Here is a 19,214-nt window from a genome sequence, read left to right as displayed (position 1 = left end):
TATGGCCAATCCACCCTGACCTGCACATCTTTGGACTGTGGGAGGAAACCGGAGCACCTAGTGGAAATCCACGGACTTCAAGGGAAGATGATGATCGTTTGGTATTACTGCTAGACTACTAATCTAGACTACTCCCCCCACCAGCTAATATTCCAGGGATCTCACTTCAAATCCCACAGTGGCATTGAATTCAATGCATCTGGAATTAAGAATCTGATGGTGACCAAGCATTGATTATTGAGAAAACTCATTGTGGTTCACTCATGTTCTTTAGGGAAGAAAATCTGCCATCCTTACATGGTCCAGCCTACCCATGACTCCAGACCCACAGCAACATGATTGACCCTTTACTGCCCTCTGAGTGATGAAGGATGACCAATGAATGCTGGCCCAGTCAGTGACACCAATGTCCCATGAGCAAATTTCTAAAGGAAAGCCTGTCATCGGATCTGGCTGTTTGGTGCCATACTGACAGAGTGTGACACTGTCAGAGGTGGTGTCACCCATGGGCGTTGATAAGCCTACTCTCTCTCCCTGCTGTGGGACTGAAGCACCCCACAGCCCAGTTTTGAGGAAAAGGGTTTTTTGATGTTGTGCCCAACATCTATCCCTGAACCAGCAGGATCTGTGCTCACTAACACATTGCTGTTTGTGACATGCTGAACCTCTGTCATCCTTCCTCCAACAACTCAACTGAATTTCAACTGGGGAAGCATTTTATTGAATGTCACATGGTTTGGGACACCCTGAAGTTGTGAAAGAAACCTTATAGATACAAATTCCTTTTTTTTCTCAGATACATCAGCCAAATGGTTGTTACTCAAGCGTTTAACTCTGGAAGTCCAACACAGCTGAGGCCCATTCTGCTCCTAATATTTTTGCTCCAAAAGAGATTGATGTAACTCCACAGAGGCCAGTTCCCTGTCCCCAAGTCACTCTTTATGGAGAGTCCTTGACACTGATCTGCTCCCTCAGAGCCAGCTCTCAGACCCTCCTGTTTCTATCTGTCAGCCAAGGCTCCCCGATTGGACCAGGTTAACAGCCCCAATCAGGGAACTCATATTCTATGAGGTCCACCTGGCTGACCTCATTATAATCACTGCAGAGACCATAGACATAGGAGCAGAAGGAGGCCATTCAGCCCACCGAGCCTGCTCTGCCATTCAATCTGATCCTAGCTGATCTGAACTCTACATTTCCTTTTCCCCATAACCCTTGGTTGCCTTCCTGATTAAATTCTCAGTCTTGAATGTACTTAATGAGCCAGCCTCGACAGCCTACCGCATTAAAGGATTCCACAGAAGTTCTCATGTTAAGGATAATGGTCTAATAATCAATTCACATTAGGATCTGAGTTACTCTCTGGGTTAGTTTGTTTAAAACAGTAAAACACATTGCAATGTGAAACTGACATTGCAGCAACAACAGTGCAGCATCCAAACCCACAGGAGACCCAGCAGGAGGAAGAGTCATAACATTGTGTACACACAGCACATGAAGTCCTTAAAGTTGAATTCTCTTAAAGATAAGATGAGTGTACATTCTGAAAGCAAGTTCAACTCTTTATAATAGCCTGAGGGGCTTTATTACATACAATTAAAGCGCTGATAATTCTACACCTTGAGATGATGACTTTGTGTATCATTCCTGTTTGGGTTCACGATGCAACGGGATTGGAATGGGGATCGGAAACTGGAACAGTCCGGTTTTCCCTCAGCTCCATCTCACTGTTGAGCCGTATTGGGATCTTGGATTTGTCACATTGAATCCTGAGCACAGACTTGCTTGTTGATCCGCTTGTGATTTTTGGCAGAGCTGAATGTGCATTTTTGACGGGGCCATTTCCTTTTGGGATTCCACACGTTGCTTTTCAAGGGGAGTATGTGGGTGCAAAGGGGGTAAATCGATCCAATTTGGTGTTCCAAACCTGATCACACCTGGTGGTGGAATAATTTTACTCGGAGGTGCTCCTCGTAGATGTAACATGGCAATGTGTACATTTCCCTTGGTCTCTCCACATTACAGGACTAGAGCTTCCAATTTGGAAATCAACCATTCTGCTAGAATAACGGACCTGTGATAACACAGAGAAGAAGTAGTGTGATTGATACTTGATTTCTCACACATGACCTGGAATGGCATGTCAACTCCCGAGGAGAGAATGTGAGGACTGTAGATGCTGGAGATCAGAGTCAAGAGAGTGGTGCTGGAAAAGCACGGCAGGGCAGGCAGTACCCGAGGAGCAGGAAAGTCGACGTTTGCAGCATTACCTCTTCATCAGGAATGTCACCCCAGGAGAGCCCAATAAACCATAACAGGAGCTTAGAGTGTGTGACTTTTATGTATAACATGTTGTGAAATCGATGAATGATGGGATCCTTAGTACAGGTTGGGAGTGAGTTAGCTTGGACAGTGGGTTTGCTATGCAATGTGACACCAACATCATGGGTTCGATTCCCACACCAGCTCAGGTTACCGTGAAGGTTCTGCCTTCTGAAACGTGCCCCTTGCCTGAGGAGTGGCGACCCTCAGGTTAAACCGCCACCACTTGTCTCTCTCTCTCTCTAAGCAGCCCAATGGGACCGTAGCGAGTTTACTGAGTCAAGTCATTGAAGATATTGCCATTTCCACGGGCATGAAAGAAGTCAGATGCGATTTTGGACCAAGGATTAGCAGGACTTCATGCAGTAACAAAAGCACTCTGTGTTCACTTGGAATACACCCTTGACATGCCTCAGAGTTCTCAACGAGGTTTTCGAATGTACTCAAATGGCATACACTCCCGAGGTTCAATAAGGTGGCTCACCATTATCCTCTCCAGGTGCAACTACAAGTGAGTGGTCAGTGATGGCCTCGCCTGAGACACCCACATCTCTGAAGAGAATTTTCAAAAATGGTTTGAGATGCAGAAATGGCCTTGGCTCTGCAGAGGGATATATGCTGAGGCCATTCAGCCCTTTGAGCTGATTCTACCATTCAGTTCAGTCATGGGTGCCCTGTATCGTAATTCCAACATGGTCCTGCAGGAATGAATATCCTTACCTCATTCTCCATTTTGAAATTGCAAATGACCCCACCCAACCTGGACGGCTTTTCAAGGGAGAGAGAATTATCTCTCCACCCTGCAGGCCTCCTGCCTCTATTCCTGATGAAGGGCATTTTCCCGAAATGTCGACTTTCCTGCTCCTCAGATGCCGCCTCACCTGCTGTGCTTTTCCAGCACCACTCTAATTCAGACTCGGGTTTCCAGCATCATTTTTACCCTTTCAAGGGAGACAGTCCAGCTCCCATTCATTGATGAAAAGCTCCTTGATAGCACCACAAAATTACCTCCCAGCCCCACCTCCAAAGCAATGCCCCTTGGCTTTAGCGTTGCCCGCAAACAGAGAGACTAGTCTCTCTCCTTTCTGATCCAGTCCCTCTCCACAAACACTGTGCAGCAATACACTGTCCACAGAGCAGCCCCGAGAACACAGGGCCATCAGTGATGGTGGAAGGAAGGTCTAGGCGGCAGTGCGGTCCTTCCTTAACCACCCAGGCACTGCTTTACCCTTTGCATTGCCTCCGGTGAGCTTACAATGCCTCTACTCCGGAAGGAGGGAGTTCAGGCAAAGTCCCCTGCTCCCCACGTAGATTCCATCACCTCAATGTGACTGGGTGGGAGGGCCGCATTGATGAACCCATTGCAATCACCGTTTGCTCAACCCACCCCTCCCCACCCCTGAGCTCTCTGTCCCTCAGGAAGGCAGACAGCTGCTTAAACAAGCAGCTTCAGCTGTCCAAACGACAGCCCCTCTCTAAAAGCCCACAATAAACCTTTAATAATCTCACCGCTCCGATTGTGAGGAGACACCCAGCCTTGTTTCCCCTCAGCGGATCAGCAGTGGGGCCGAGAGCCCCATTTACACAGCAGGGGTGTGTTTGTTCTGATTTTGCTGCAGTTAAAAGTACTTCTAATTGAGGATTCTTCCGCGCCTATCCCACCATCCCCCTCCAGTGTTTATCATCTTCTCTCTTGAAGACACTGACTCTCACTTGATGCCTGTTCTGTAGGCCTCTGAGTGCCAACCAGAAAAGCTGTTCTTTATTAAACACAGACAAAGCTCATACAGCCCACCATAGCTGCATGACATCGTTGAAAGAGCTTTTCAATTATTCCAACTCTCCTGCAATTTCTTTCCCTTTCAATATTTCTCATTACTTGGAAGTTAGTATTGATGCGATTTTGCCTCCAGCAGGATATTTTATCTGACATGTCAATTTTTATATTATCTCCGCATAAGAAACGGGGCATGGATTTTGTGGTGTTGAGGAATCCAACAGAGATTTATCGCAGCCCAGTGATAATACATTAACAGGCACAATAAGTGTCTGGGCTCAAATTAAGCTTTTCATTTACAAGACCAGGGTTCACCAGATTAATTCCGGGGGTGAGGGGTCTGTCTTATGAAAAGAAATTGAGCAGTGTAGGCCGATAGTCTCTGGAGTTTAAAAGAATGATGGGATTGAGGTGGATCGGTTGTGAAAGGGACTTGACAGAATAGATGGAATACAGATGATTCCCAATGTACGGCAACCTAGAATGCGAGGTCTTTGTTTTTGGATAAGGGATAGCAGATTCAGCACTGAGATGAGAAGAAATTGTTGCTCTTGAAGTGTCATGAAACTATGGAGTTCATGAGGAGAATGTGAGGACTGCAAATGCTGGAGATTAAAGTCAAAGAGTGTGGTGCTGAAAAAGCACAGCCGGGCACGCAACATCTGAGGAGCAGGAGAGTCAATGTTTTGAGCATAAGGTCTTCATCAGGAATGGAATTCACTACACAGGTGTTGGGTCAATTAATTAAATTTATGGAGGAGTTAGATTTTTCATTAGTAATGGGCTGAAGGGTGATGGAGAATGAACAGGAAAGTGGCATCGAGGTCAAGATGAGATCAGCCATGATTGTGTTGGATGGCTGAGCAGCTTGAGGAGCTGAACGGCCTACTTCTAGGTTCATAGGTTTCCAGTAGATTGTCATCATTCTTCAAGTGATCCTAACTAAGATGGCGTCTGAATCCTTTATATCCTCAGGGCACCTGAGTTTGGGTGCAAGTGACAGTGTGTGGGTTTGTGGGTTTCATACCAGGCCCAGGCCATTTTCCTGCAGGATGGGATTGAGGTGGTATCAGGGCCACCCATCCATCCACAAGCAGCATATAACTGACTCTGGCCTCATTAAGGCCTATTATTGGAGGCAGGCTGGAACTTTCCGGTCACTCGCACACCCTCCCAAAGAGACTAGGCCAACTGAACGCATCTGGAATATTCTGCCTAAGGAAACACTCTGTTACTCCTCGTGTGTTAATACAAGACAGTGAATCCTGGAAGACTATTCCACTAAGGAGGCATCTCAGCTGACCTGCTCTCACCTTACCTCAGGTGCAGGAGGACTCTGCTGATGCAACTCCCCATCAGGGGCTCCATTGTTTATTCACCAGTGGAACATGGGTGTCACTGACTGGGCCAACACTTACTTCCCAACCCTCATTACCCTTGAGAAGGTGGTAATGAGTTGCCTTCTTCAATCACTGCAGACCTCATGCTGTAGGTAGATCTACAATGCACTCAGGGAGGGAATTCCAGGATTTTCGACCCAGTGACACTCAAGGTATGGGTATACATTTCCAAGTCCGGATGGTGAACGGCTGGTTTTGTCCTTCCAGGTGGAAGTGGTCTTGGGTTGGAAGGCAGTGTCCAAGAATCCTCAGTGAATTTCTGCTGTGCATCCTGGAGATGGTACACACTGCTGCTACTGAGCGCTGGTGGTGGAGGGAGTGGGCAATTGTGGATGTGGTGCCAATCAAGCGGGCTGCTTTTTTCTGGATGGTGTCAAGCTTCTTGATTGTTCTTGGAGCTGCTCTCATTCAGGGCAAGTGGAGAGTATTTCATCACACTCCTGACTTGTGCCTTATAGATGGTGGACAAAACCTTAGGGAGAAAGTGAGGACTGCAAATGCTAGAGATCAGAGTAAAAGCGTGTGGTGCTGGAAAAGCACAGCCGGTCAGGCAACATTCAAGGAGCAGGGGAGTCAACGTTTCGAGCATAAGCTCTTCATCAAGACCTTTGGGAGACAGGGGGTGAGTTACTAACTGCAGAATTCCTAGCCTCTGCTGTTGTATTTATGTGGTGAATGCAGTTCAGTATCTGGTCAATGGCAGCTGCTGGGGAATTTAGTCATGGCAATGACATTGCTGGTAGCTTAGGGTAGCCACATGTTGAACCATTCAGTGTAGAAGGTTTGGGGACCAAGACATTTGAGGGGTTTCAAACCCCACATTGGCAGCTGATAAAGTTGCAATCACAGATGGTGACCACGGTGAACTCTCACTGATTATTGTTAAAGTCCCATCTGCTTCCCTAAAGTCCTTCAGGGAAGCAAATCCACCATCCTTACCCAGTCTGGCCTACACGTGACTCCAGACCCACAGCAATGTGGCTAACTCCTAACTGCACTCTGAATTGGTCTACCAAGCCTCTCAGTTCAAGGATGGGCAATAAATGTTGTCTCTGACTAAATGCGTGCACACTATGCAGGAATAAAAGACATTGCTTGGATCAGATCATCCGAAACAGCTGAAGAGGAACAGAATCTTGTCCAGGAGAGAGACAGAGCCACAAAAAAAAACAGGTAAATTCAATATTTCAGTGAGCAGGTGGATACGCTATGGAACAGGAACCCTAGGGAGTTAATGGAAACAGATCGTATTCGTTCATTCAAATGCAAATAAGGCAAAGTTCTTTCAGAAAATAATCTTTTGAGATATAATACACACATGCTTTGCTTTCAAAGGAACCTGATTTTCCTTGTACAAAGGAACCTCGATTATCTGGCATTTGAATATCTGAATTTCGGATTATCCGAACAAGATCGCAAGGTCTTGGCTAAACTGTGTTACCCAGCATTTGGTTATCCAAACATTCGGTTATCTGAACAAAATACTCCCCGCCCGCGTCATTCAGATAATCGAGGTTGCCCGGCATATGGTTTAAAAACATTAACTTGTGGGTGGTGTTGTCTAGGTTTTACAGTTCACTCAAGGGGTTGAATTATTGTGCCAATGTGGTCCACTGGCCATGAAGGAACATTGACATCTCCACTGTCACTATGCACAACTCCAGACTACAACCCGCATGTTACCGTGGCAACTCAGATTCCCTGAGTGAGTCGGAACGCACCACCATCTTATATTTATTTGTGACCCTCAGCTTTGGTCTGACCTTCAACTGGAAATGTGTCCCTGGTCCTATTCCCTCCCCTTCTCAATCTGAAAGGCCTCCATCAGGAACTTCAGCCCGTCTCTTTCCTGGAGAAATGAACACAGCTGCAAAGCCCTCACAGTCAAGTAGCTTGCCAGTGGGCAGAAAATTCACAAATCAGGTTGGGAGGTATTGGGAGTGGTGTAAGGATTTCACTGATCTTCAGTTGCTGATGTCTGTTGTAAGCTATACCCCAGCAATTGTCAGTGCTTGAACTAGGAGGAAGGGAATTTCTGAAGGGTCACTGCACTTGAAACATTAACTCTGTTTTTCTCTCTCCACAGACGCCCCGAGTTTCTCCAACGTTCCCTGCGCTTGTTTCTGATATTGCTTCCAGGTGGCTCGATGTCAAATTTTGTTTTACAACACTCCTGAGACTGTTGGGATATTTTATCACTTGGAGGGTGTTATATAAATGCATGTTGTTGAGGGGAAGTGGGGAGGGTTAGTAACATCTCCTCGAGGCATTACTGAGGTTTTATCTTTACAATTGGTCACACACACGAGGGGTTTTTAACCAGATTAAATGACCCAATCTCAGATGAACGTATTCCAGTGCAGACATCTCTGCTGATTCATGGTGATCTCGAAAGGATGCTGAAAGATTTCATTCTGACTCTCAGACTGAACCATTAACTCCGTATCAGAAGAACGTTTGCATTTGAATGAGATTTTCCTTATCTCATTGAGTTTGCACATTTCCTCCAGTATTGACCAAGTAGATCTGAGGGGAGATTAACTCGAAGCCTTTGTTCAGGTCGACTTTGTACAGAAACAGAGCCCTTACTGGTGGATCAATTTTGCTTCCTATTTGCAACAGTTTCATTGTAACCTCTTGAGTGTCAAGGATTTTAATCAATTCAAGACTTGGGCCCTGAACTCAGCTTCCCTAAACCTTTCCATTCAAAGATCCAAATGGTTCATTCCCGCTCCTAGTTTCTGTGTTCGTTCTGAAAAATCTCTATCTCTCTCTGTCTCTGTCTGTCTCTCTCTCTCTCTCTCATTGGTGTTGAGCACCAGTGACAAAACTGACAGAAATGCAGGTCTGAGTCCGTATCCCGCCAACTCCGAGAAAGCAGGACCGGCCTATCCATAGCAACCAGCAACTAGGCCCTGACACGCCAGAGGTAACAGTCTCTCAGCTGCGTAGCTATTGTACTGCAGTGAAAACAACAAATGCTGGAGATCACAGTGGGTCAGGCAGCATCCATGGAGAGATAGCAAGCTAACATTTCAAGTCTGGATGACTCTTTACCCGAGCTAACGTGATGTGTGGTCTTGAGTAGGCCAGCAGCACAGTCTTGAGTAGGCCCAGCAGCACGGACTCGAGTAGGCCCAGCAATGAAGACTCAAGTAGGTCTGGCAGCGAGGAGCAAGTAGGCCCAGCTGCACAGATTCGAATAGGTTCAGCAGAGAGGACTCAAGCAGGCCGAGCAGCACTGACTTGAGTAGGCCCACCAGAGAGGACTCGAGTAGGCCCAGCAGCATAGATTCAAGTGGGTCCAGCAGCACGGACTTGAGTAGCCCAGCAGCGTGGACTTGGGTCAGCCCAGCAGCACGGACTCAAGTAGGTCCAGCAGCGCGGTTTCGAGTAGGCTTAGCAGCGAGGACTCAAGTAAGCCTGGCAGCAAGGATTGAGTAAACCCAGCAGCAGAGATCCAAGTAGATCTAGCAACGCAGATTAGGGTAGACCCAGCACCGCAGACTCGAGTAGGCCTGGCAGCGAGAAGCAAGTAAGCCCAGTAGTGCAGATTCAGGTAGGCCTAGCAGCGAGGACTCAAGTAGACTCAGCAGCATGGACTTGAGTAGGCCCAGCAGCGAGGACTCCATTAGGCCCAGCAGTTCTAACTCAGGTAGGCCCAATAGCATGGACTCGAGTTGGCCTAGCAGCGAGGACTTGAGTAGACCCAGCAGCACTTACTTGATTAAGCTCAGCAGTATAGACTCAATAGGCCCAGCAGCACGGACTGGAGTATGCCCAGCAGTGAGGACTCGAGTAGGCCCAGCACCACAGACTCAAGTAGGCCCAGCAGCACAGACTCTAGTAAGCCCAGCAGCACAGACTCCAGTAAGCCTAGCAGCACAGATTCGAGTAGGCCCACCAGCACGGACTCGAGTGGGCCCAACAGTTTGGAATTGAATAGGCCCAGCAGCACAGACTCAAGTTGGCCAACAGCTTGGACTCGAGTAGGCCCAGCAGCACGGACTTGAGTATGCCCAGCAATGAGGACTCAAGTAGGCCCAGCAACACAGACTTGAGTAGGCCCAGCAGGAAGGACTAGAATTGGCGCAGCTGGACGGACTCGAGTAGGCCTAGCAGCGCGGACTCAAGTAGGCCCAACTGCACAGACTTGATTAGGCCCAGCAGCACCGACGCAAGTAGGCCTAGCAGCACAGACTTGAGTAGGCCCAGCAGCACAGACTACAGTAAGCCTAGCAGCACAGATTCAAGTAGGCCCAGCAGCACGGACTCGAGCAGGCCCACTAGTGCAGACCCGTGGTGGTGATATCAAAGGCAAGTTTGGGTTCCCTGCAGCTTCTGCATCCATCCCAGATTCATGGAGGTGGTGACAGAAGTGAGTTGGGGTGTAATACAAGAACCAGTGGCATCAGCAGCAGCTGAGTTGGTGAGGTGGGCACGAGGCAGACTCCTGGCAGTGGCGGAGTTGAGTTAGAGCCGGTGCGGTACCCGGCAGCATGGGTGACATCTACATTGGCAAGGTCAGACAAGGACTCATCATTCCAGCAGCGGGAGCGCAGTGAAAGGGGTTCTGTACCTGGCTATCAGGTCTAGGTCAGAGCACTTAACCAGAAGGACTGTAAAGTTAGACACTTCCTTTAGTTCTTCATTTTTCAGGTTTTTATATTCTATGTTTTAGATTATTTTTCTGTGTTTTAAGGTGGTGCCAGAGAGGGGAGACAGTATACAAAACTTTTCACTGTATGTTGCTACAGGGTACATGTGACAATAAATAAATCCAATCCAATCAATCCTGTGCGTGGAGGGGGTTGGATGATGAGTTGGACATTGAGAGGAAGGTCAAAGTGACTGAAGAGATGTGTAATGAACAGCTTTGTGACTTTGACTCAGCTGGAGAAGAGTTACAATGCTGTAGTTTACTGCTTTGAACAACTGCATGAATTTTGTTACGGACCTAACAAAATATGAAGAGAGACTGTTTACCTTTCGGGAGGCCTTGGAGAATTAAGCACCAAAGTTGTTTTTTCTTCTTTTCGAGCTTTCGTGAACTTTCCATAAATGTCTGGTTCAGTGATGGGCGGAAATTCCAAGATGGGGCAGGAGCGAAGATGAATAGAACTGCCTGGCAACAAGACTGGGTAAGAGGTGATTGGATCAATCTGCAGGCCTGACATCCTGAAGGAGGTGTGAGCGTTAGACTGAGTGGCATTCTTCACTTTACAGTCATCAAAAGGTTGAGAGGGTCATGATTCGGAGATGCCGGTATTGGACTGGGGTGTACAAACTTTGAGAGGGTCAATGTGACAGTCAGGGGGCTGGGAGGGGTGGGGGCGGGGGCTGGGAGGGGTGGGGGTGGGGGTTGGTAGGATGGTGCAGGGCGGTTATTGGAAGGGATGGTCCATTCAATCTCTAAGTCCTTGCAGATGGGACAGCCCCTGGGAAGAAGCACTGGGCCTGACACTGTTTCAAGTCTGGTGAATGATTTAGAATCAGAAACACCATTGGGTCAGATGTGAAATGAGTAAACTTGTAGTGCCGAGTGATAATCAATAGAGACGTTTGCTCTGTGCCATGATGTTCCCACAGTAAGAGCAGAATCGGGTGGCTCAAGTGAGCAGGGGGTTCTACCCCAATGTCTAGCCTATTGAGTTCCCCCAATGACTTCAAGGTTTCAGTAAGAACAAAGCTCTCACTAATCCAAGATGGCAGTGCAGGAGGGTCAGAGATCATCCACTCCCTTTCCTTTTCTTTCTCTTTTTTTCTCTCTCTTGTGTTTATCTTCATCTTTTGACGTTTTCCTTTTCTGCTAGTGGCCTGGAGTGGAATGGGAGGATCCAGCGACCTGGAGCAGGGGTGTCTGTCCAGCAGCCTGTAGCAGGGGGGCATCCAGTGGCCTGGAGCAGGGGCCGCTGTCCAGTGGCCTGGAGCAAAGTGGGGTTGGGAGGATATCCAGAGACCCAGAGAAGTTGGGGGGAAGGCAAACAATGTGGGGCTCAATCTTCTTGTGGGAGAAATTGAGGACTGCAGATGCTGGAGACCAGAGTTGAAAAATGTGGTGCTGGAAAAACACAGCAGGCCAGGCAGCATCTGAGGAGCAGGAGAATCGACGTTTCGTGCATAAGCCCTTCTTCAGGAATGAGGTTGGTGTGCCAAGCGGGCTGAGATAAAAGGTGGGGGCGGGGGGACCTAAATTACCATGACAGATATGGGAGGAAAATGTGGATTGGTTTTTAAAGAAAATTGGAGAAAGTGGAGTCATTGCCCATCTTTTAAATTCCCGCGTATTTCTGTTCAGGCTGTGGGGTCTGCTCATCTCACCTCATCCACTTCCTGGGGAATGACCTGAGGAAAACCCCTTCATTAAAATGTGGAGAAAGTGAGGACTGCAGACGCTGGAGATCAGAGTCGAGAATGTGGTGCTGGAAAAGCACAGCAGGTCAGGCAGCATCCGAGGAGCAGAAGAATCGATGTTTTGGGCATAAGCCCTTCATCAGGAAGGAGGCGTCATTCCTGATGAAGGTCTTGTGTCCAGAACGTTAATTCTCCTGCTCCTTGGATGCTGCCTGACCTGCTGCGCTTTTCCAGCAACACATTTTCAGACTGGAGTCAGGCTCTGAGATTCGAACCATTCGTTGCCATAAAGACATGCTGTGTTAGGGGCTCGGAAGGGAGCAGACCTTTTCACTTCATTGCCCGCACCATCCCCCCCTCCCCCTCCTCACCCTGGCAGCCCTTACTCCCAACGCCCACCATCTCCCCACCCATCCCCCCCAGGCAACATAATGAACCAAGACAAAACCTCAATATGGCAAACCGTTCACCATGGGCAAAGGAGGATTCCACAGGCTGCTGGAGAGAAAGAGAAGCCGAAACATTCATCAGAAACACTCAGGTGCCCATCAGTTATCCTGAGACGATCAGTGGAAAGACCTGGAACACCACTGGAGCACTTGAGAGAGGTGTAGGACCATAGTCATCGGGTCCTACAGCACACAAACAGACCCTTTGGTCCATCCAGTCCATGCCGACCATGTTCCCAAACTAAACTAGTCCCACCTGCCTGCGAGGGACAACGTTTTTTCCTCAGAGAGTGTTCCAGAGCATAACAGATTGTCCCAGAGCCTAAGTTACAGCCAAATAAAGTACTTTCAAATTATGGGGAAAATTTGAATGAACTGCCACAGGAAGTGGCAGATGCAGTTACTGTTAAACAACATTTGGATGAGTTCATGAATAGGAAAGGTTTGGAGGGATTTGGGAGATCATAAGACCATAAGGAACAAGAACAGGAGTAGGCCTTTCGGCCCCTCGATCCTGCTCCACCTTTCAATAGGATCATGGCTGATCCAACACTCCTTACATCCACTTTCTGATGTTTTTCTCCTGAACTCTCGTTTCCCCGACTGAGCAGGTATCGAACTCTCTCAGTCTTACATGTACACAAGGACTTCCAAAGACTCACAACCCTCTGGGGGAAGAAATTCTAGCAACCCCAGAACCCCTGACCAATGTTCTGAGGAAACAAACAAAAACAGAAATTGCTGGAGAAACTCAGCAGGCCTGGAAGCATCAGTGGAGAAAGAAACAGAGTTAACGTTTCAGATCTTGTTACTCTTCTTCAAAACTTGTACCCTATTTTCCTAATCACCCTGTTCAGGGATGTTATTACACATCTCTGGAACAGATGGGACTTTCTTTATTCATTCATGGGATGAGGGCATCGTTGGCTGTGTCAGCATTTATTGCCCATCCCTAATTGCCCAGAGGGCAGTTAAGAGTCAACCACATTGCTGTGGGTCTGGAGTCACATGTAGGCCAGACCAGGTAACGATGGCAGTTTCCTTCCCTAAAGGACATTAGTGAACCAGACTGGGTTTCCCGACAATCGCCATTGGATTCATGGTCGACATTAGATTCCTAATTCCGGATAGTTATTGAATTCAAATTCTACCATCTGCTGTGGCAGGATTCCAACCATTGACTTGGTCAGGCTTCAGAACTGGTATTAGTGTCAGATCTCTAGCATCCGGAGATGCATTTAATGTTCTGGGGACATGAATTTAAATCCCATCACAGCAAATTATCAAATTTGATTTTGGTAAAATCAGGAATCTAAAGCTAGCTTAAGAGTGACCACGTAACCACTGACAGTTGTTGTAAACCCATCTGCCATGACAGGATTCGAACCCACATTCCCAGATCAATATCTGGTTCTCTGGATTACTAGCCCAGTGACAGTACCATTAGGCAGCCAGTTCCACATATTGGTCAATCTCTTATGATGTGGTTACTGAGCAGCCAGTGAAGGGATGCTGTCTGTGTTGCACTACCTCTCATCACACCCTCCCCCGTTCTCTCAATATTTAGACATTTTCCTGCCAAGGGATTGAGGAGGGAAGCGAGATTAATGGATGAAAAGCAAAGTGAGAAAGTGACACTTGGGTGATGGATACCTTTGAGGCTAATGGAGAGGGAGAGGGGAGGGAGAAGGCTCTGAGGTCACCAGAGGCAAGGGGACTAAATTCATTTCTAAAGTAAATGGTTTCTGCCCCTTCAGGGACTGATCCAAAAAGGTGTTGTCAGAGGATTACTTCAGAGACTGTTTCACTTAAACACGTTGCAGTTTGGTCAGAGACAGGGACAATGTGGGTGAGACAGGTGTTGTCATCACTACCTTGATGCAAATGGGAAAGCAAAGGGCAGAGAGGTTAGTGAGAGTGATGGAGGACTGCATTAAACTTGAAACCAAATTAAGACATGTAAAAACAGCCTCTGGGGGGTAACCACATGGGCTTACCTTCCTCATAGCATCCCTGCAGTGCAAAATGAGGCTATTTGGCCCATTGAGATTGCAGCAACCCTCTGAAGGGCATCCCACCCAGATCCATCCCCCACCCAACACACGACAGGACAATTTACCGTGGCCAATCCACCTAACCTGCACATCCTTGGGCGGAAACTGGAGCAAACCCGCACAGTCTCAGGGAGAACATGGCAGCTGGAGTTCAACCCGGAAAAGTGTGAAGTGATTCACTTTGGAAGGTTGCATTGAAGCAGAATTCAGAGTAAGGGCAGGATTCTTGGCAGTGTGGAGGAATCTTTGGGTCTCTGTCCATAGATCCCTCAAGCTGATAGGGTTGTTAAGAAGGCATATGGTGTGTTGGCTTTCATTAGCAGGGGGGTTGAGTTTAACAGCTGTAAGGTTATGCTGCAGCTCTATAGAACCCTGGTTAGACCACACTTGGAATATTGCATTCAGTTCTGGTCACATCATTACTGGAAAGATGTGGAAGCTTTAGAGAGGCTGCAGAGGAGATTTACCAGGATGCTGCCTGGACTGGAGGGCATGTCTTATGAAGAAATGTTGAGGGAGCTAGGGCTTTTCTCATTGGAGCAGAGAAGGATGAGACATGACTTGATAGAGGTGTACAAGATGTTGAGAGGCATAGATAGAATGGATAGGCTGAGACATTTTCCCAGGGCGGAAAGGTCTATCATGAGGGTCATAATTTTAAGGTGATTGGAAGAAAGGTTTAGGGGAGATGTCAGAGGTCGGTTCTTTACAGAGAGAGTGGTGGGAGTGTGGAATGCACTGCCAGCAGTGGTAGTAGAGTCAGATACATTAGGGACATTTAAGCAACTCTTGTATAGGCACATGGATGATAGTACAATGAAGGATATGTAGGTTAGTCTGAACTTAGAGTAGGATCAAAGGTTGGCACAACACCGAGAGCTGAAGGGCCTGTACCATTCTATGTTTTAACATACAAACTCCTCACAGGCAATCACCCAAGGCTAGAACTGAGCCCAGGTCCCTGACACTGGGAGGTAGCAGTGCTAACCACTGAGCCAACATGGTATTTGCCACGTGCAATGTTGTTGGCAGCTGAGAAGCCTCAGGTAGATTAATGTGCCCCAATCCCTTTCGTTAATATTAGTCTCAGCAAGTGGGGAAGGATGTCCAGACAAAGTCCACAGCAGGAGCTGGGGTTAATCTTGATGAACTCTAAGCAGGTTTACTATATATACTGCATTCCCTTAATCACTTGTTACATTATAGCTGTGAGCAACTAGGAGACCTGAGGCCGGTGGGGCTGGACAGCCAGAGACAGTTTCTCAGCTGGTAAAGGAGGGGGGGGGGCTGGGTTTGGATAGACTTACGCAAGGCTTGTGCTAAAATGCTCAGAGGAGGAAATTTATAAGCGAGGAGCAGAAAAAGGAGGTATGTGAGATCAGAGTGAGCGTCAGTGTGTTGTGAGGTGGCTACACCAGTTGACAGAGATGGGAAGGACAGTAAAGGGAGTGGTTCAAAGTGCAGAATGATTGCAGACATTAACAGCGAGGAATCGGGCATGGATGGATGGATCAGGCCCCTGACCATTTAATGAAGCTTCTCTCATGACATTCCTACTGGCCTGATCATCTTCCCTATCTCCCTGAATGCAGGCATGCATTTGCAAACGAGCTCTGCACATTTAACAATTGCTTGGCCCACAACCCCCCCCCAAGATCACTGTGTGTGACCTGGAGGCTATGTTTGCTCTTTTCTACAGTAAAGGGTTAGTTTTTCAGTGGAGTCTGATACATTACAATGTTCTCATTCTCTGCTGGGAACAAAAGCCCCCGTAACCTAATACTTAGAGATGATCCCAGGGGGAGTGTGAACTCAACTGTGGACATATCAAGGGCAATATACTGGTGCCCCATACAAGCATAGGGTCAATATTTATCTCATCGCTGACACTGACTGTCCATACATTACTGGCATTGTTTGCACAGAAGGCTTTGTGCTCTTACTCAGTACACAGAGGATGCTGCTGGAAATCCTGGTGAGATTCTGGGTTGCTACAGATGAATGACAGGATAACAGGAAGCGAAAGGAATGGATGGAGAGTACACAACACTTTGAAACCCTGGCCATCATTTCCAATTCTGTTGTGCGTCTCCCTCTCCTGGGTTGTACAGAGAGAATCCAATGAGGATTTATTGGTCATCATGTCTCTACACCCCTCCCAAAGATGGTTCTCTCCAGCTTACCATTATCCCTCACTTTGTCTGTCCGATCGTCTTTCTCTCTCTCTTTCTATGTCTGCAACTATTTGCTTGCTCCTTTCCCTCCCCCACATTCCCCAACCTCTATCTTCAGCATATATGCCCCCAAAATCTGGACCCAAAACCTTACTTTCTCTCCACTGTTGCTACCAGACCTGTTGAGTTTCTCCAGCAATTTCTACTTTTGTTTCAGATTTCCAGTAACCGCAGTTCTCTGATTTATATTCTGCCTGTGGAGATGTTGCTTGTGTGGAGGCGTCTCTGCACAGAGTTCACATCCATTGTAGCTCAGCAATTAATGGGTCATCAGTCCGGTCTAATCATTCATTTTGGGTAAATGTGCCTCATTAAACGCATCAATTGGGTTGCTATGGTAACTACAACAGCAGTAAACCCCAAAATACTTCACAACCAGTGGAATATTTTTGAAATGTAGTCATATCAGGAACAGACCAATCAGTTCCCTCACATCAAGCTCCCAAACGCAGCTACTTGATCTTGGGATAATCTGTCTTTTTGTCAGGTTCATTCAGAGAAAGCATTCGACCAGGACACCGGTGAAATTTCCCTGCTCACCTCAAAATAGTACTATCTCCATCAGACAGGGCGAACGAGGAATTGATTCTGGCGACAAATAGCATCTCTGACAGTGTGGCACTCTCTCAGTACAGACTTCTCCAGTGAACAGAGTCCCAAGTAACTCAATTTTAATAAAACATTTACAGGATCTGGGCAACACTGGCTAGGCCAGGATTCATTGTCTATACCTAGAAGATTCACTGGAATGATACCAGGACTGAGAGATTTTAGATCCAAGGAAAGGTTATAGAGTCATAGAGAGGTACAGCATGGAAACAGACCCTTCGGTCCAACCTGTCCATGCCGACCAGATACCCCAACCCAATCTAGTCCCACCTGCCAGTACCCTGCCCATATCCCTCCAAACCCTTCCTATTCATATACCCATCTAGATGCCTCTTAAATGTTGCAATTGTACCAGTCTCCATCACATCCTCTGGCAGCTCATTCCATACACGTACCACCCACTGTGTGAAAAAGTTGCCCCTTAGGTCTCTATTATATCTTTCCCCTCTCACCTTAAACCTATGCCTTCTAGTTCTGGGACTCCCCGACCCCAGGGAAAAGACTTTGCCTATTTATCCTATCCATGCCCCTCATAATTTTGTAAACCTCTATAAGGTCACCCCTCAGCCTCCGACACTCCAGGGAAAACAGCCCCAGCCTGTTCAGCCTCTCCCTGTAGCTCAGATCCTCCAGCCCTGGCAACATCCTTGTAAATCTTTTCTGAACCCTTTCAAGTTTCACAACATCTTCTCGATAGGAAGGAGACCAGAATTGCACGCAATATTCCAACAGTGGCCTAACCAATGTCCTGTACAGCCGCAACATGACCTCCCAACTCCTGTACTCAATACTCTGACCAATAAAGGAAAGCATACCAAACGCCTTCTTCACTATCCTATCTCCACTTTCAAGGGGCTATGAACCTGCACTCCAAGGTCTCTTTGTTCAGCAACACTCCCTAGGATCTTACCATTAAGTGTATAAGTCCTGCTAAGATGTGCTTTCCCAAAACACAGCACCTCGCATTTATCTGAATTAAACTCCATCTGCCACTTCTCAGCCCATTGGCCAATCTGGTCCAGATCCTGTTGTAATCTGAGGTAACCCTCTTCGCTGTTCACAACACCTCCAATTTTGGGGTGATCTGCAAACTTACTAACTGTACCTCTTATGCTCGCATCCAAATTATTTATGTAAATGACAAAAAGTAGAGGACCCAGCACCAATTCTTGTGGCACTCCACTGGTCACAGGCCTCCAGTCTGAAAAACAACCCTCCGTCACCACCCTCTGTTTTCTACATTTGAGCCAGTTCTGTGTCCAAATGGCTAGTTCTCCCTGTATTCCATGAGATCTAACTTTGCTAATCAGTCTCCCATGGGGAACCTTGTCGAATGCCTTACTGAAGTCCATATAGATCACATCTACCGCTCTGCCCTCATCAATATACTTTGTTACTTCTTCAAAAAACTCAATCAAGTTTGTGAGACATGATTTCCCACGCACAAAGTCATGTTGACTATCCCTAATCAGTCCTTGCCTTTCCAAATACATGTACATTCTGTCCCTCAGACCAGGTCAGGCTCACTGGTCTATAGTTCCCTGGCTTGTCTTTACTGCCCTTCTTAAACAGTGGCACCACGTTAGCCAACCTCCAGTCTTCCGGCACCTCACCTGTGACTATCGATGATACAAATATCTCAGCAAGAGGCCCAGCAATCACTTCTCTGGCTTCCCACAGAGTTCTCGGGTACACCTGATCAGGTCCTGGGGATTTATCCACCTTTTCAAGACATCCAGCACTTCCTCCTCTGTAATCTGGACATTTTGCAAGGTGTCACCATCTATTTCCCTACAGTCTATATCTTCCATGTCCTTTTCCACAATAAATACTGATGCAAAATATATATTTAGTATCTCCCCCATTTTCTGTGGCTCCACACAAAGACCGCCTCATTGATCTTTGAGGGGCCCTATTCTCTCCCTAGTTACCCTATTGTCCTTAATATATTTGTAAAACCCCTTTGGATTCTCCTTAATTCTATTGGCCAAAGCTATCTCATGTCCACGTTTTGC

Source organism: Chiloscyllium plagiosum, unplaced genomic scaffold (genome assembly GCF_037043375.1).
Source record: "Chiloscyllium plagiosum isolate Xiang-an unplaced genomic scaffold, Cpla_swu_hap1 HiC_scaffold_10, whole genome shotgun sequence".
Taxonomy (NCBI): Eukaryota; Metazoa; Chordata; class Chondrichthyes; order Orectolobiformes; family Hemiscylliidae; genus Chiloscyllium; species Chiloscyllium plagiosum.
Note: the sequence above shows the minus strand (reverse complement) of the source record.